The 19,953-nt window shown below is 41.4% G+C and overlaps 1 protein-coding gene across 8 annotated transcripts in view; it reads left to right on the forward strand.

The window, feature by feature from the left end:
• Positions 1 to 19,953, forward strand: part of LOC308567966 (uncharacterized protein) — a 433,265-nt gene that overhangs the window by 89,508 nt on the left and 323,804 nt on the right. For 2 of the 8 annotated variants that reach the window (XM_081160216.1, XM_081160213.1), the window contains exon 3: positions 18,720 to 18,891. The exons of the other annotated variants lie outside the window; for them this stretch is intronic. The gene's annotated coding sequence lies outside the window, so the exon portion shown is untranslated. The remainder of the gene's footprint in view (positions 1 to 18,719; positions 18,892 to 19,953) is intronic. 8 annotated transcript variants of the gene reach the window in all.

The raw sequence follows: 19,953 nt of genomic DNA on the forward strand, positions 1-19,953 counted from the left end.
AGGGATCAGCCCCACCCTGATGTTTACATTTCCATTTTCTGTAGTTGCCATTAAAATAGTGCCCCCACCCCCATGCTGATTTGTGAAATTGGTTTAACTTTTCCTGACAGCCTCCAAATGAACAGTCACTCTGCATTAATGGGACTCACACTAGTCAGGCATCCCTGTGCATTCCACCTCTTTTACATTGCCGGAACATCTGTCACTGTAATACCTGTGTCGCTGAGTTTTGAACCATAATACTTATACCTCATCAGCTTCCAAATGGTTCCATGATCTGTCAGCAGTGATCAAGGCAGTGCAATGAGACATGACAGGGCATCCTAGTAATTTTTTAGGGAGGCCCGAGAATGAAAAAGTTGAAGCCTGGGACATTTGAGTCACTGCATCTTGAATTGCTTTTGTAAGGTCTCTAAGTTCCTGACCTTATTTTTCTTGTTTTGTTTTAAATATCCTGAAGCAAAATTCATATATCTGACTTTAATTTGGTGTGTTAGGCAGATAGAAGCATACTGTATAAAGCCCTAGTAAGGATACCTTCATACATCAAGGGGCTTGACTGTATGGTGAGACAAAGCAAGAGAAAGGGTAGGATGTGGGGGTGGGAGTGTTATAGGTGTTTGTGTGTGTGAGAGTGAGGGTGAGGGACTTGGGAGGCAGTTCTCCTTGAATGGCAGAGACGTGGGTAGAAGGTCACTAACATTGATTTATTTAGAACCTGCTATCCTACATGCATTGGACTAATGCTTGTGTACACATTGTCTTATTTAACCCTTAAAAGAACTCCATGAAACTAAGCAGCACTGGGTTCTGTAGAAGGATTTTTTTTTTTTTTTAACAGATGGAGACATAAACATTTTTTACAGACAGAGATTGGACCTTGATCAAGGTCATACATGCAATCAGTGGACCAGTGCTGTGACCTTGGACAATTTAAGATGTGTCAGATTCTGGACTGTATGCTATTTCCATGATAAATGAGGGCTGTGGGTATCAGGATTTTTCAGCTATCTCTTCGAACCCCACATCCCCCTGAACAGTTTGGGGATTGCTCCAATTTTCAGATACTATTCTCTAAATCTATCCAGCAAGATCTTTTCCAGTCTTATTTCCTATCATTTGGAAAACATTTATTCCGTCTTCACCGCTGTGGCAGTCTGCCTGGAAATAGGTGCAATGTATCATTTTGCACAATAATGGAAGGTGGGCTAGGAATTACCTATAATTTGTTTCTCCATCCAGGCACGTCAAACTAAGTTATGATGAAAGTGGAGCGGCAACCTTGATCACCTACTGTTTTATAGCTGATGTGATTGTTTTTATGAAGCCTATAACGTTTTTAACGCTGTAGTTGTGATGATCTCGATTCTTGTCTCAGCAGAACTATATTACAACATTTGAGTCAATTCTGATTGCAGAGGACGGGAGTGTCGCTTGCTAGTGACAGGGCTGGAGAGAAAATTGCACAAAGCCTGCGCCTGTCGCCCCCTACAGACAAGCCATGGAGGGACCTTTCGCCAGCATTCTGCTGCCTCCATGAATTTACTCAGTTTTCTGTTTTTGTTTTTTTTTTTGGGGGGGGGGTGAGTTGCAACCAAATCGTTTTCTGTTAACTAGGAATTTAAGATGAAATTCTCTCTAGATCATTATATTCAAAGAGAAGACATGGGTCAAGGACATTATGGAATGAGCCTCATGTTTTGGGGAAATTCGGAGCAAGATACGATAGCCATTTCCCTTGGCTGAAACTCCCTAGTAGAAGGTAGAAGCAGGTTCAAATTTTACTTGAACAGGTAGTTATAGAACATCCATCCACGAGTGAGCATACTGATGCTAGATTCCGTGGGGAAAATAAAGGGGAGACTCCATTACACCAAGGTTTGGGGATACTGACCCTTAACATTTTAAATACATGTTAAAAGTGCTATAATAATGTTATACATACAAATGATGAGACTTCTGGGGGAAGCCACCAGGAAAGGTGATCAAGAGGTGATGTTATTTGATCTAATCCATGGGGATCTGAGTAAGGGATTTTACAAGGCAAGACGAGGGTAGGGAGGATGCTCTGACCATAAAAGCCAGCGTGGTAATAAGCACAGAGACGTGGCACGTGGTGGGGGGGGGCGTGTGGTGGCAGGTGTTTAGGGGAGGGGTGTGGCTGGAAATGCTGTCAAGTTGGAGCAGTATTTTGAAGAGCTTGGGAAATCATGATAAAGAGTTTGGGTTTGATATTGTAGGTCATAGGTTACAGGCTCAGTTGTAGACAGAGGTCAGGAAGGCGAAATAAGTGAGTGACGCTGACCACATAGTGACTGTGGTAACCTGGGTAGTAAGGTCCCTTCTAAGGACGGCAGCTGAGACTCCACTCCCGCAGACAGTGATCTTTCTAGTGTAAGAACCCTGTATTGCCAGATATCCCAATTTTCTTAGAGAAGACTGAACTCTCATTTTTTAAAATGTGAGCTCTCATGATACTTAAATGCTGGCAACTAATGAAAATTTATTTAGAAACACCTGGGGGCCAAAAAGAGCCAGTTTAAGGTTTGTGTCTGTCTGTATGCTAGTGGCTTATAATAATAGAAGGAGACAAATGGGAACCTACACATATTTATACGCAAGCAGCCGACTGAATTGTATGGAAGATGACACTTGAGGCAAGGAGACAGTTGGGCAGCAGGAGTCTGAGATATGATGAAGGCTTGACATCAGGCATTTGTGGGGAAAGGGAGGAGAAGGGAGACAGGAGACGAGAGCCTTGAGCCACCTGATAACCACTGGACGTGGGAGTAAGGCTGTGATACCATCATAGACGGTGCCTGGGAGGTTGTGAGGCTGTTAACGGAATTGAGACAGTGAAAGGAGCTACTGTCATATACTACTAGGTAATGTTTCTATTTTTCTTTTCACCAATTGTACATTTGCTTTTTACCATATATTTTATCCCTGTACTCTACTACCTACTCTATATTTCTGGAAGAAATTATTTGCAGTAAAGAGAATAGATTTTTTTCTTAAACCAAATAAATTACCCCTTTCCCTTCTTCCCATTCATACTCCAAGATGAACCATGGGCATTATTAAGTTTATTATTGCTAAGTTTCAGGCTCTTACCCTGTCGAGCATTAAACACGTTGATGTGGTTGAAGCAATGAGCTCAGCGTATTTTAATCCCTGATGGATAGCAGAAGAAGAGGGGTTTATGAGTCCAATTCTTCTCAAGTTTGAAGATAATGATTTTTGCCTTTCCTGCCTCCGCTTTTCTCTTTTGCATTTTACATTTTGTGACAGTGAATCAGACACATTATTATTGTACTCGGCAGCCTTGACATCAGCAGCAAATTTGCATGAACTAGGAAAGAAATGCTTCTATATTATTTTCTTCCATTCAAAGTGGTATTTTATTACAGTAGAGAGTTTAGGTGGTCTCTCCCTTTGAAGTTCCAATTTGATAGGAGCCTTCTATATTGCCCATTGATTTGCTTATAGGGCCGTTGGAATAGAGGAGAGCCTGGTTTCCTGATCGGTGAGTGTTTCGCAGAGGGGTGAATGGATTAATTTAACACTGCTCAGTGGCCTTGTGGAAAAGCTGAATCTACAGCAGAACTCCACCTAACATGCTGAATTTACTAGAGAAGGGCTTCCCAGGTCTCCTATGCCGAATGTTTTTTTGGTTATCTAACCAAAGTTAGGACCCCTGCTGTACCTGACATTGTCAACGGCCATGCTTATTTTTCCTGCCTGTTCCTTCACACTCCGCCTTTCATTCCTGTGCCAAGTCAGCTGGGTGATTTCTATCAAGACTGGGCAAAATCTCTTTGTACTAAGACATTGTGAACTCAGTAGGATTTTAAGGTAACTTTTAACACTAGAAGCAAGTGGGAATTTCAGGCATCTTCACAAATCCCTAGACAGTCACCAGTAGTCAAGGATCTTGTCCCATTTCAGTTCCTCTGAAATGATCTACCAGGGGTCCATGGGACACGGAGGAATCTCCATTAATCTGCCTCAGCATTCTTTCCCTTTTACCTTAGCAAGAAATAAGGAGTTATGCACGAATGTGTATTTAGAGTTTAATAGGGCCTGCATACACCTGGAAAGATTGTCAGGTAGAAGATGCCTTTGGTGCTGGCACTGCTGGGTGGCTGCTAGGTTGGCAAAGAACTGGTAGCAGAGTCCATTCCTCCCCTTTAATGAGATCGCATGTTCCCTTAACATGCTCCCCTTTAATGAGATCGCATGTTCCCTTAACATGCTCCCCTTTAATGAGATCGCATGTTCCCTTAACAGGGCATATGTTAACATTAAGATTTTTGGGTCAGATAATATATGCAAATTCAAATAGTATAAATTATTCTTTCGTATTTTTTTTTAAATGTTGGCAAGAGCCCCAGAATGGAAGAATGAAAGAGAAATTTTACATCCAGTTCTGCAGCTGACCAATTTGGTGGAACTGGGCCAATTATGGTACCTTTCTGTGTCTCAGTTTCCTCACCTAAAATCTAGAATGGGAATCTTTGCCTGATAACTCTTTAGGATTGTGGTGAGACCTTAGTAATTCTGTGGTGTGAAAATGCTTTAAGGGCATAGACACCGAAGGATCTTTGTCACAGTTTTCTATTGTCTCTGTTGATACGCAGTCAATATCTCCTGTGTCCTTGGTATAGGCTGGGAGGAGATAAAGAACTTAAATTATTGACTCAACCCTTAAAATAGTTCCATCAGCTAAGTACTGTTATTATCTCAAATTTATAGAGAAAAAATGGGGGCACAGAGAAGGAAAATAACTTGCCAAAGTTCATGCAGCTGATGATTAGTAGCAAAGCTGAGATTTAAACCTAGTCTCTCTTTTTCCCTCCCTTTCTCTCTCCCTTACTTTTCTTCTCTATATATGTGTAACATATGTGTTTATATCATATATAATACATACATGAATATATCTATAAATAAACCCCTCTATATATTATAATTATACCAACCTGCTCTTTTACTTAATATTTTATTTTGAACATTCTGTATATGTCATTAAACTTTCCTTTAAGAGCTATTTTTAATGATTTTGGAATACATCATGTGTCTACAGAGGAGTTAGGCGTTTGCTTTCTTTTTTTTTTTTTTTTGTCATGAGGCATAAGGCAGATTTGGTTCACAAATCTTTGTAGGCACCTGTGATTATTTTCTTAGGGAAAAAAAAAAAAAATCCCAGAGATGGAATTGCTATGCCAAAGAGTACGGGCATTTTTAAGGCTCTTGATATATATTGCCAAGTTGCCCTCAGGAAAGGTTGTACCAATTTATTCTTCCCCCAGAACTCTATATTCTCTTTTCATGAAGACGACAGAGCAATTATAGGAGGCTAGATTAGAACGGGACCTGCAGGGTCTGCATTGTGTCTGTGTGTGCACTCACTCGTGTGCGCCACAAACAAGGAAGGTAACTCGTCCAAGGACGCAGGGCCAACTGGTGGTTGAGTCCTTGTGATACTGGTTAATGATAAGCCATGGGCGAGGTGGAAAATGCCTGTGTGGGAGTGGAAATCTTATTTTTCAGCCATTGAACAGTCTAATTACCGAATGCCACTCTTTCATTTTTCTGGCTACTTTATTCTGATGACCTCAGAAGCTAAGCTGGCCACACACTGTTAGAAGGAAATCCATCCTGTGCCAAGCAGCACTTTGAAACGGCAGCGGAAAACCCGAGAGGAGGCGCGTGGGGAGAGCTCAGCCACACGTGCAACGCTCCCAGCCGTTGCTTTGGGGCTGCTTATCTATACTGTAGGGTGAACACCACTTGTTCGCAGGTATCGATGTATTACACAAACAACCTCATAGCAGCATGAATGGAAATAAAAAGTAAATTAAAAGATGTCTACAACTCTGCCACTGCAAGTAAAATTGCTTTTTCCCCATTTTTTTTCACATGACGTATACTTTTTATGTAGTTTTAATTGTCATAAATACAATTTTGTATTTTACTTTTTCACCTCAAATCATATTTAAAAATAACTTTAGCTAACTCTGCCTGCAACGTTGTATTTTTTAGTAGCTTCCTGATTCATTATCTTGTCATATTTTATTAAACACCCCTCCTCCCCATATTGACCATTTATTTAGGTTATTTACCAGTTTTTAGTATCATTGAGTAATGTGGCCAAGATACCTAGATTATGTACATGTATTTTCTCTTTTAGTTATGTCATTTGTAACTCCTCAGAAGGAGATTAACTACCTTAAAAAATGTGAATATTTTTGTGTGTTTTAACATGTGCTGCTAAGAGCTTTCCAAAATGGTTGGGTAACTAGATTATGTCAATACACATTACAGAGTATTTTGGGATGCAATGTAATGTTCGATGTTTAGAACATTTATAGCCATTTAAGCCAACTCCAGCTTCTGCCTAGGGAGCCACGACGTCTGGTCTCATGGAGGATTTGCTCGTGACACTTTTGGTCAGGTGACTTTGCCATTTTTTGCCCAGCTTGGAGGGGATGCTACAAGACGAATGGCGGTTTAACCAATTCTTTTGCCAAATCTGGCTGGCTCTTAGCTGACCGGCCTCTGTAGGGTTTTTGCCTGGGTTTGCATTGCCTAGAGCGTCCTTTGTCTGTAGGCCTTGAAGGCAGACCTTCTCAATTTATGTACTTATTTGTCCCCCATTAGCCCGGGCATAGTTCAGAATCCCCTGTTAATTCAAGTTGGAATTAGTTCAATGCTTCCTACGACTGTCCTGAATTCAATAAACAGACAGCAGTAACCCGACTGGCTAGAGCACCCTCTGATCATGTTCTTTACTAGGTAGTTACGATGAGACCCTTGGCTTATGATTAAAGAACACAATACTTTCCCAAGCACATTTTACCAAATGGCCTGATTGGGTGAGTACTATTAACAGAAATTGGGATGTGGGAAGATTGAGGAGAGAAATGAGCTCAATTTTGTCATTCAGCTTGAAGGCTAAGAGGACATCTAATGGATGTGTTGGGCATGTGGAAAGCAGGCTCGATACCCTGGAAAGCTGCTGGTGAGAGGAAATGAGATTTGGATTTCATACGAGGTAGCCAGTAAAGTAGTTGTGATTGTTAAAAAGAGAAAAAAATATGGAGAATAGGACCAAGGTTAGGAATTGAGCTCAGAGGTCTGATGGGCTTGGGTTAAAATACTGTTTCTGCCTCTCGCTCTTGGTCCTTGACGTGCCATTTAACCTTCCAGCCTTAGTTGCCACACTGACATGATGTAGTAACACCCACTTCATAGAATGGACGCGAGTATTGAAGGAGGTGATGCAGTTTATTGAATTCAGTGAACGTTAGCTGTTGTTACCGTTATGAAACAGATGGCAGAATAGGTGCAGGTTGTCACAGGAGGAACCACCAGAAGACAAAGAACGAATGGTCACAGAGAGGAAAAGAAAGCCAGCTATGATCCAGAAATCCAGGAAAGAATGGAATCTAAGAGAGGAAGAAAACAGCGGCGGAGTCAAATATGAGACAAAAGACCATGAACGTCAAGGTCAGAGAAGGTTTTTCAACCTGGGGACCACTAGGTCTCCTGTGATTTCCAAGTACAAAAACGGGAGACTCTACGTGATAGGGCATCAGTCAGCAGTGAGGCATGTTTCCTAGGACCCATGAAACTCAAAACAGATAAGGTATATTGACAAAGATAGGTGGAACTATCAGCTACGTGAGTGTCATTGGATTATCTATGGGCTTAGATATCACAGGTGCTCTCTTGTCCTACAAACACCGGAAGATGGTGAGTTCCATGCGCATATGAAGCTGAGATGTAGCACTGGTTGCAGCCTTCCTTGTAGCCTGCCTTATATGTCAACTTCTGATTTAACAGTAGATACATTTTTATTCCTGCCTTTGGCTACATTTCAGCTGCTCATAAGAAAAATAGCATGAAATAAATAGTTATAAGTTGGGTTCAGCACATTTATAAAGAGTCGATGGCATTTAACTGTTAGTTGCCTCCCACATGTGCTCTTCTTAGAGCCAGTTCACCTGGAATTAAAGACAGAATGTAAAGCGAAACCCACCCAACCCCTCCACCTATGGACTTGTTTAAAAAGTTATTCATTGGAAGCAGCTTTTGATCCTGTTTTGCTTTGGGTTTTATTCTCTCTCTGGCAGTCACAAAAATAGGTTTCTTTCTGACATGTTGATGGAAATTCTGCTAGGACAAACCCATTTAACTCTAGACAGAAGTGAGAGTTAAAAGAAAATTGCAGGTTTTGGTTTTCCAACATGATACAGGACTATGGCAGGTATACTATATTTTATAATTTCAAAGAATTTGATCTAACCACAAACGAATGAGAAATTAATCAGGGTCATTTCAGTTTGGGCAAAACAATAGAAGTCAATCTGTGTGTGTGTGTGTGTGTGTGTGTGTGTGGTGTCCTCATAATTAGAACCTCATTCTGGGTTCAAAATATTTCTGACTTTGAGCACTTGTTTGTACTAACATTGGTTATGTCCCTACCCTGAGGTTGTGCCTGGCGCTGGTTCATCATTTTCCTGCTGACACCCCAGAACATTGCAGATTCTTCTGCTCAGTTGCCCAGTCACCTATATAAAGCAGTGAAGTGTTTTGATACTGACAGAACATATAATTAGTATCTATTCTTGGGAAAGGCTGTCATCCACATTTTCTGCACACAATGATTGACATTTTGGGTGGAAGTTCCTTTAAAATACAGGAAAGAGAGTCTCGGTGTTCCGAGGATAGCCTTCGTCCTGACAAAAGGCAGGCTGAGTTCTTGTGTTTATTGTGTTTAAAAGCCACCTTGCAATTTTCTAATCACACATAGAAGTCTAATCTCAAAGCTGCTATCATAAAATGGTTTACTGGTAAAGCTACAATTCTCTTTCCACAAAGAGATTTAAGTAGTATGGGAATCACTGATGAATGACTGAAAGATTGATTGGAAAGTGATCATAATAGCTCAAAGAGGGAACTAAACAAATGTATAGAATGCACTATGTATACCAAGTACTGTTTAGTATTTTGTGGAGGGATCTCTTTTGATCCTCAGTAGAACTAGGAATGTAGGCATTATTTAATATTGGTACAAGGAACCCTTTCAATAGGAATGGTTTCTGTAGTTACACTGAAAGATACAGTTATGCTCACAGCATATGAGAGCTTTACCCCCCCACCAGGCACACAGACGTTTCCTCACACCCAGTTCAGGGAAATGATCGTTTACAATAATTGATATCAGAGGTTGGAACGGGTGGCACTAGGGTAGCTGACATAAATATTTGGTTCTCACCTTATTAAAAAGAAATAGTTTTAGATGGCTGCCAGTATTTAAAAATTTGGAGATTTCCCACATTAAGTTTGATTAGTACCTCATGAATAAAAGAACTGGATGATCTAACAACATGAGGCTTGATTAGGTCACTGATAACTGGGGGAGAGTATCAGTTGTCCCTATTAGCTGGTCCAAATGCCTTCCATGTAGCATTAGTGTTGGAACTCCTTATTCATGTAGAAAAAATATCTCTTTATATATCCCGTTCTAATTCAGCTTTTTCCAATCATCATATTATCCCACATCTCAAAACAAACAATGGGAACCACTAGAGAGAAAAAAAGGGGTAAATAATCTAGTTATTAATTTTAAGGTTTATTCAGAATGTTATGTTTAGGTCCTTGAGATATTAGTACATTTGCCATAGACAATCAGCGCATTAAATAATCCCTCTCTGGATCAAGGTGTTCCTGTTATTACGGCTCCAGGGATAATGTCTTCTCCAACATTAGCATCAATACATCAAAGAAAAAGCTAATGCTAAAATCACATTGATCCTACAGAGCAAATACTTGGACCACAAACCACATCCTAAGCATAAAAGTCTACAAAATATCATGAAATAGAAAGGGCTGGAGGATGTCACACAGACTGCAGACTATACTTATGAGGCAGGTTTAAGATATCCAAGGGAGTTTACTTGGTTAAGCTCCAAGTATCTCTCTGATAAGCCCTCCTAATCATGTAGTTATCATAGTTTCTAATTTACAGATTCAGAAGTTTAGGAAGTATATGTAATCTAAGTTGGAAACTGTTAGCTGGGATTTGAACCCTGACAACACATATCTATGTCTATATTGATATCAGTGTCTGTGTCCATGCCTGTGTCTGTATCTATATCTATATAAGGTATATTTGTCTATTCTATATTCTACACACACACACACACACACACACACATGGAGTTTTATTTGTCTATTTAAATTACATTCATGTCAGAGTTAGACTTTAAAGTTGTATTACCACTACAACTTTTTCACCCACTTAAGTATCTGCAGTTTTCCCAGTGGGCATCATGAGAAAGGCAACATGGTGCCTGGTTCTCAAAGAAGAGAACCTGAACACATGACCAGAAATGAGCCTGAAAATGGGGGTCTTCTTCCACCTCACTTAATATATATATTTAAATATGTTGTTTTTACTGATTTTTTTTTTTTTTTTTAGAGAGAGAGGAAGGGAGAAGGAGAGATAGAAACATCAATGATGAGCATCATTGATCTGCTGCCTCCTGCACGCCCCCTCCTGGGGATCAAGCCCAAAACCCAGGCATGTGCCCTGACTAGGAATCAAACCTTGACCTCCTGGTTCATGGGTCAACACTCAACCACTGAATCACACCTGCTGGGCTTTTTTTTTTTTTTTTTTTAAATAAGCTTTTCGAATACTTAGAACATCAGACTCTGTCTGCAGACAGGACTGTTTTTGTAAGAGGATAACGTGTGAGTATTAATATTGCCTTTATTGGCAATATAACTTTTGGCCATTGCCTTAACCTCTTTTATTCTGTTTCCTTACCTATAAAATGAGGGTGATAATAACACTGCAAGGCATATAATTATAGTACCTCCTTGAGAGGGTTAGTGCCAGACTTAAATAAGGCAAAGCATGTGAAGCAATTAGTACTGTGCTTTTCACAGCTAAGAATTCACTAGTTTTGCCACTATCATTTTTATTTAACCTAAGAATAGGAGAAAGGGACTGAACCCTAGATGTTACACATCAGGGGTGTCCCTGATAGCTTTTACATATTTCCTGTCTCAATAATTGCCTGAGATACAACTCTAGAGCCTCCTCATGATAGGAGTCATGAGGTAGGGCACCTGCATGGCCAGTCTGTGGCCAGGAGCACCCATTATCACTGCATCTGCAACCAGCCCCATCCGTCGCCTTGGAGGATGCTGGGGCCATAGCCTCTTGTGTCCAGGGATAGAATCTATGTTCTTCTTTGTTCCTTGTACCTCAAATAAATTTTCTTCTGCTTTAGAAGGCTGGGTATGAGTAGACTCGTCCTCGTGGGAGAGTAAGAGACGAGAGCCAACGATCCAGATCCTTTGCTGCAGTGGATAGTTCTTCCTGGGAATCTCGTTCCCTGTTCAAGACTAAGTTCGAGAGCCGAACCCCATGGTTCCTGAAACTTGCTTAGAAACAAGTGATCACATAGGTCTTGGGATTACATTGTTGGTGCCTAAGTGTGTCTGTTCTGAGACAAGAATACAGGGTTTCGCTAGAAGAAAAATGTCTTGAATGCCCCATGTGTGTTATGTGCAGTGTCTCAGGAAGTGGCCTCTGCCATCCAGTCCTGGGATGAGCCAGGGACAACCCCCGTCTCTGTAGTTGGAACACTTGCTAATGCGTAAATAAAAGAAGTTAACCCAATGAAATGTATGCCGATAACACCAGTGAGGTGGTGGTGGTGGGGGGGATGAAAAAGTGGCTCAAATCATAGATTTCTGCTGAAATTTACCATTAAGGCATAGGGTATGAGACCTTAGTGAGGTAATGGATATGAATATGTTTTATATATCGCCTGGCTCATAGTAGGTGATAACAAAAATCTCTCTCCCTCCCTCCCTCCTTCCTTCCATCCATCTAGTACATATTAAAGTCAGGAAGGCAAGCACTCAGTGTTAAGTATTAAATCAACCAGACTTATTTCCTTGCAGGTTACAGGAAATTAAAGTTTCTCATCTCTGCCAACTTCAATTGGTCTTAGCAATATTAGTCAAGTACTTTCTTTGAAAAAAACTTCCTTGTCCATGCATTTCCTACCTCCCCCTCCCGCTATTTCCTCACTTTATTGATGCCAAAATGTTGATCCATTGCCCTCCCAGCACTCCCTGAAGGTGAAAGAGAAGGGGTAGTATGTGTGGACTCACGCAGTACCAGATGTTATCCAGGTGACTGAATGTTCTGTCTCGAAGGGTGAGAAATAAAAATACTTTCTTGTGGACCTACTGGGAATCATTTAAAAAATGTTTATACAGATATGAATTCTTAGCCTTTGGAAGAAAAATGGGACCTTGCTTCTAAATGGTTTCTAGAAGGGCTGGTGTCAGTTTATGAAGAGAAATCACTGGTTTACTTCATCAAGATCATTGATGGGCCTGCTTCCCAGCAGGGTTTAGAGACATTTCCTTCCTCCTTACCCCTTTCCTTTTTATTTATATTGAAGCTTTGATCTATTTGGGGAATATGGGAGTAGAAGAAAGACATCTGGTAATGTCATTTTCCAGACAAGAATGAGAATTTTATCCAAGAAATCTTCCTAGCCTGGTTTTGAACTGCTTATGTCTTCTCACCAGGAATAGACATTATCATGGGGGGTAAAGCCAGATGTGAACACTTCAGTCCATATTTTGTTCCCTCATGGATCTCCTTTCATCTTTAACCCAGGCAAAATTTAAGAATGTCTTACATTCAGAGTGAGCCAATGACTTGAGAAAACAAGTCTACAAATCCTCATTGTGCCCTGCTCATACACAATTATAACTTTTATGCTTAAAAATTAACTCTGAGGCATTATATTATCTATTGGGAAACTATCATTTTTTGCTCAAACCTAATTTATTAGGGATTGGATTAAGGGACACATGTTTATGAAGATAAACTTCTTTGTGGGGCCGGAAAGGAGGGAATTGGAGAGGAAATGGATTGAGACAGAGAAAGAATGTGACACTAGAAAGCAAGATGGACATTTCCCTGCTGGGGCTTGAAATGTGCTCCAGGCTTGGCTGTATTATCTCTTATGCTCTTTCACTGTAGGAGAGATATAGGAAAGACTAGAAAAGTTGGTTCATCGGTTGTGTTTACAACCAACATGCATCCCTATTAAACAGCACTTGGAAAATACATTGTGAATGTTGAAAGGTTGGGGCCTGGAAGAAATTAGGCAGTGTCAAAACATAGTACATTTTAAACAGAAAAAATTAGTAGTTGTAGAAAATATATATGCTAGATATGAGCATTTCCTTCTTTTAGGTTATAGTACTGTCTGTCATGAGCTACATCAGAGTTACTGTGGTGAAATGTGCGAAAAGCTGGGGACCATTTGGTAAATTATCCGTAATCATAATAGTGATTTTGTGTGCCACATTCTCAGCCCTACTTCTGCTCCAGGCACTGCCATGGTGACCGGGTCCAAGTAGATTTGGACAGGTTTCACGGAGGAGCAACCTGAGAGTGTTTTGCTCCGTACCCATGCTGCCCTTGCTTCCTTCCCTGTAGATCTTTTGATATCAATGAGGGCAAATGTGCTCAGCATCCACGTGTGTGCAACATAGAATGTGGCTGAGTTAATGCCTGTGGGGCCGCCCCTGAACGATGGAGGAAGAATACATGGACAAATGCTTCCCTCCTTTGCTACCCCTGATGGACAATTTTGGAATATTTATTTCATAAATGTTCTCAGACAATTCCACAGAATTTTGCACCAATGACCTGTAGTGGTGGACAATTTGAAAACGCGCCCTTGAATTTGCTTTGTCTGGATTCTGAAGGTGTTAGTTTACAGAAGCCAGTATAGAACACAGTAGAGGAGGAGAAGACAGAGCAGTTATTTCTTTTATTATGGATCCAAAATGCCTTCACAGATGAGACAGTGCCTGAAGCACAAGTGTGTCATGTGGTTAGGGAAGATGGGTCTGTGGCAAATGAGGTTATTCCTGACAAAGTCGGTAGTATGAGCAAAGTCATGGAGAGCTGTATTAGTACAAACTCCTGGGTGAATTATGAGCACTTCTGTGTTCATGGCACATAAGTCAGAGCTGGAGAGATGAGCAGAAGCCCTGCCCATCTATTGTCTTATCTATAGAAATATTTAATTTCTAATGCCACATTGTCTGTTCTCTGAATGCAGCAAATGAATTTTAGACCAATTTTAACTTTGTAGTACCTAGCATAGAGTCTTGGGCAGGAGATAGCTCATCCAAATCAATTGAATCTAGGTTGCAACGGAAGGAGACTAGACTTGGGATGGTGAACACACAATACAATATACAGATGATGTATTATAGAATTGTATACCTGAAACCTATATAATTTTATTAACCAATGTCACCTCAATAAATTCTATAAATTCAAAAAAGTTTTAAAAGTCAGGTTGCTTGTCAGTCAACATTATAAAGGACTCAATTTACTTGGTGGACACAAAGAAAAGGGACCAGGAATGTTTATATGAGTGATTTGGTTCAATTAAAAAAAAATTAGAATAATATAACAAATATTGTCCAGATAATTATTTTTAATGAACACTTGAAGATGTTCTTTTTAAAATTCAGCACATGGGAAAACAGTAAAAGAATCAGCTGACAAGAACTGAATGCATTCTAATAAACTACATTGTTTTTTAAGCAGCAAACTAAGAATACTTAGATGTAGACCAATTCAGTCTACTTTCGTTCCAAAGGCCTATGGATGTATCAAAGTGCTTTCTTGGAGTAGAGTACCCCAGGTAGGGGGTTCTCTAGTTATGAATGAAAAACTGTCAGGCAGCTGATGAAAGATCTGGGTGGGCCTGCCCCCTTTTCTCATCCAGATGATTTAACATCTCTTGCTGACACAGGGGTGGGCAAAAGTAGGTATAAAACAACGAAATAAGACAATAATTGATAAATAATAATATAAGAATAAACTCTTTTGCCCGGCCAGCATGGCTCAGTGGTTGAGCATCGGCCAATGATCCAAGAGATCACGGTTCAATTCTTGGTCAGGGCACATGCCCGGATTGCGGGCTCGATCCTCAGTGGGGGGCGTGCAGGAGGCAGCCGATCAATGACTCTCATCATTGATGTTTCCATCTCTTTCCTTCTCCCTTCCTCTCTCTGAAATCAATAAAGACATATTAAAAAAGAAAAGAAAAAAAGAATATACTGTTTTGTGTACTCACAACTCTAAACATATGTTTGCCCACTGCTGTATATTTCATATTTCATACTTAGTGGTCTTTGTCGAATGAATGCCCCCCTGCCATTTTTTTGGTATCAAAATTACAATGCATCCTGTCTGTTTTTATGCAACTAGACAAGGTTTGTAATTAAAGTTCAGTAATGGGTCTTACCTTATTTACTACATAGAGCTAACCAAACGGATGTATTTAGTATTAGCTATTTTTATTCCTTTTTTATGGCACAAAATTGTCTAATGCAGAACCGAGATTTCTTGAATAATTTGCAAACACTGTGACTGTCTTCTAGAAAATACTTCTGTAGCTGTAATAGGGATGGGTGCATAGACTCCCAAATGCCCTTCCTCTCCCTAGTCCCCAAATTTAGGCAGAGGAAATGTACTTTCTGAAATGAGCGTGGCCCCAAACACATTTCTTCATTGCTTCACTTTTTCTTTCTCTTCGGTTCTTGCCTCCACCATTTTGGATTTTTCCTCAACTGCTAATGAGGATATGAAAACTTCCGTCTTACTGGGAGTTTGCTCTATTGCTGTTTCAAACCCTGTCACGCTGGGGATGGTGCTTCTCCCAAGTCTGCACTTGGGATATTTTAAATTGTTGGACGACTGAGTGAATACCTATCGAGCAATGACCTGTGATAATCACTCAGCGAAGTAAAATGAGGCGTGAGAAAGCCATTTGGACATGAAAAAGCACCATGTAGATTCAAGTAGTAATTCAGTGACAGTAATAATCACTGATATAAAAGTAGAATTAAGTGTATATATATTTTAAAAATATATCTTTATTGATTTCAGAGAGAGGAAAGGAGAGAGAGAGAAACATCAATGATGGGAGAGTCATTGATCAGCTGCCTCCTGCACGCCCCTGACTGGGGATTGAGCCTGCATCCCGGGCATGTGCCCTGACCGGGAATCGAACCCCAATTCCCTGGATCCTAGGTCGACACTCAACCATTGAGCCACGCCCTGCTGGGCAAGTATATTTTTAAAATCACTTATTCTTTGATTTCAGTGTTAATAGCAAGGGTAAAAATAATGGCTATTACTATCAGCATGACAGTTAAGGAGTGTGCAGGGCACACAATAGAGATTTTTATAATTACAAAGGTGGTAATTTGAAGCCAGAACTATCGGCGTGGATGGTTCTGCCTCTTGTATAACAGTTGTTTATTTGCCCTCTTTTGAACTGGCAGGTCTAGAGACGATGATGTATAAATATCCCTGCTCTTGTTTTACTTTGAAGACTTTAATAGAATATAAAAAGCAGCTGACATGAGGAAATGGGAAATCAAAGCGGAACAGAGGAGGCAACAGAAATGAAAGCACCTGGTTTCTTTAACCACATACAGACGACTCCCCAGTGACTCCCACCGGGGATTCTAGGGCAAGCAGACCCCCTTGCGCCATGTTAAAGTGGAGACTTACCTTTGTGTTTCTTTGTGACTGAGAGAGATGGAGGCCTACAGCAGAAGGAGTGCAGATTTTGGAGTCAGACGCCCTGAGTCCATACTCTGGCTTCACCAGTGACAACTGGTTGACCTTTTAAATCCCTTATTTCTTGAGTTACTGTACTGGAACCTCTAGCTCCCTTCGTCCGTCTTCCTTTGCAAGTTTATTATCGCACTCAGAGTTTTCTTTCCCTCGCCGGGCCCTCGGGCCCTCATGGTTGGCCGCCTGAGCCACTCTCATCGATGCTCTCAGCACCCATCAGCACCCATATGCCCTGGCCTCCTGCATTCACCCTGCGAGCGGAGGCCCTCCACTCCTGCCATGCTCATCGCGGCTGGAGGGCAGAGCCCCAGGACCCCCCCGATCCCGGAGCCTGCTGCCCCTCTTCTCTGCTCCCTGACTTCGGCAGGGCTCCCCGGGTCACCTGGAAAGCCGCCTTCCTGCTTCAGGGGCTTCCTGCTCCTGCCAGCACAGTGGGCCGCTACCCTAGGTGTTCTCTACCCTTCTGCGTTTCCCATTCCCGCCGCTCGCTTTCGGTAGGTCATCTTGCCTCTGCACAGATAGTCTGGGGTCCTCGGGCAGAGGCTCTTCAGTCTGCTGAGTGGGCTGAAAAATCGTGTCTGAACCCCCTCGTCGGCTTGCACGCGCCTCAGGGGGAGAGGCGGGCTAAGTCGTCTGTGCCCCTGATAGGATCTCCTGTTTCCTTTCCCTTCTTTCTTCCAGAATCATGCTCCTTCTTCCTCTCCCCCACCTACCCACCTTTTCTATTGGCATTTCCTTCACATTCAAGCAGAGAGCTCCGCCAACCCTATATTCCACCGTCCCTGCTGTCCGATGCTCTTCAGTCAGTCCTTGCTTCATTTCCAAAAGACAGAGTTGGTCGCAGGGGTCATGATTTCAAATGTCTGTTGGAGACAGGAGGGTAGTAATGACAGCAAGTGAGGAGGGCTGACTGGAGGCAGTCGCGGGATCACATTGGTCTGAAGCCGACATCCTACCCTGCTCTCCATTCTCATGTGGGAATGGGGGTCCAATTTGGCCAAAATTGGCTTAACTTTTTTTTTTTTTCCCCGTAAAAGAAGCAGGAAATCTGGATTTCTGTTTGAATTTTTCTCCATGTTTAAAACACTGCGCATTCCTAATGAAGTACATATGTGGGCTGAATATATGTTATGAACCCCAGTTGTTAACTCAGCTATGCTGCCTTGATAACTCGTTTCATTTAACCAACCTACTGCAACCAGTTTTCTGTCTCTAGCATTCCTGAGAAACTGCTTCAGACTAGCATTTCTCAAAGGTTTATGTGCCCATGAATCTTCTGGGGATCCTGAGTCAGTAGATCAGGGCGAGGCCCAAGCTTTGCACTCCTAGCAAGCTCTCCTGTGATGCTGCGGGCCCACGGACCACACTTTGAACAGCAAGGCTTCTGGGGACCCAGGCGTCTTTAGAGGCTTATCTCAAGAAAAGCCATTTAAGCATCTCTCCTCCCCCCACCACTAGAACTGGCCCTTTCTTTTTTCTGTGCATCTGCTGCATCCTAATCCAACCTCTACAAAGGAGCGTGCAATTCTTCATTTCATTTACATGTTTATGCGCCTCCTGTCCGTCTGTAAGCTCCTTCACGGCCAGGACCACGTCTAACTTACTCCCACTCCTCCCCAAGCATTGCTGCAGTGGTAGGAACCCAGCTTCCTCCACCCTCCCAAGTGCTCCCGTGGTGGTAGGAACATAGGAAGCACTTAGTAACCTTGTCCATCTGCTCTCATTTTGCATCACACAGTCTCTAAAGAGAGTGTGAGCACGTGTTTCTTCTCACAGGAGTGAGATCACAGTGCGGAGAGTTCACTATGTGGAAAGAGAGAGTCTCCACAGAAATCCTCTGGCTTGTAATGGGCTCCCAAAGAAGGATTCGGTGCCATGTTTTGACAGATTTTCTTGATTCCATGTAGAAATTGGTCCCATAATGTCATCTTTTCAATTTGTGTTGCCAGTTAGGAGAAAACATACTAAATTCCTTCAGTTTTGCTCTCCTGATTGTTTTCAGCACTTCCATTGAAGGACATCTGGAAGTTGTGTGTTACCTCTTCTTAAGGCTTGGTAAAAACCATCCAGGGTTTTTGTGCCTTAAAGGCAGCCTGCCAGACATCTGAAGAGACCTGATCTTGTTTAGAGGATGGAAAGCACAGAAGGAAAGCACAGATACCCCAAATGGTAAGGTATGTCTTTACATAACTTCCTGCCTACAAAGTGTAGATATACAGTATCACAGAGAAACCAGCATCGCTCTAAGCAAAGGGGATCAATATTTGTTGAGGATTTAATATATGTTATTCAAGGAGCTTTATAATATTTAATAACCACTCTAAAACATTGGCACATAGGTATCTTTAACTCCATTATATAGCTGAAGAAATGGAAACTCAAAGAAGTTAAGTAATTTGTTCAAGATGCCAAATTAGTAAGTAGCACAGCCAGAATTTTAGCGTGGTTCTGTCTCCAGGATGCGGAGATTTTCAGTCACAGCACCCAGCAGGGATCCTAATAAAATTTGACAAGGAAAGTTTAATAAAATCTTCCCCACTTTTTGCCTCTCCTTTGTGTTTGGTTTCCAGAGGAACCTGGGCTTAGAGGGGAACTAACCTTCTGCACCCCGGAGAATCTTAAATAGCTTACTCTGCTGGTAGAGATCGAAGGAGAAAAAATTGTTAAAAACACAATGAAGCTGAGACAGTTTCATTTTTGCAGATTGAATAGTATTCTAGCCTAGTGCTTCACTAAGCCTTGTCTGCATCAGGATCATAGAAAGGGCTTCTTAAAATAGGTTCCTTGGCCCCACCCCAAAGGCTGTGATTTAGTAGGTCTGGGCTGGGGCTCCCAAATGTGCACATTTCTAATACCCTCGCGGGTGTTGCAGGTGCTGCCTATCTGTGGACCTCATTTTGAGCAGCACTAGTTTATAAAATGAACATTCACATATATATGGAGCTAGTCAATAAATGTTTTTTGATTTTTTTGCCTGCTTGGGATAATCCCTTGCTGTTGGTTCCTAGTATAATGTCAAATTTTCCAGGAATATAATGATGATATAATTAATCCTTCCAGAGATTACACATCCACATTTTTACCTATGCCTGAAAATATTTTCATCTCCTAGATGTGAAATTGCTTTATCATAGGGTAAAACATTTTTAAGGATCTTGGTATGAAGTTACCAAATTATTTTTCAGAAAGATTTGGCTACTGTTCAACAACAATGGATAAGAAAGGATGCCTGTTTT

The sequence above is a fragment of the Miniopterus schreibersii genome (genome assembly GCF_964146895.1).
Source record: "Miniopterus schreibersii genome assembly, chromosome: 15".
Lineage (NCBI taxonomy): Eukaryota > Metazoa > Chordata > Mammalia > Chiroptera > Miniopteridae > Miniopterus > Miniopterus schreibersii.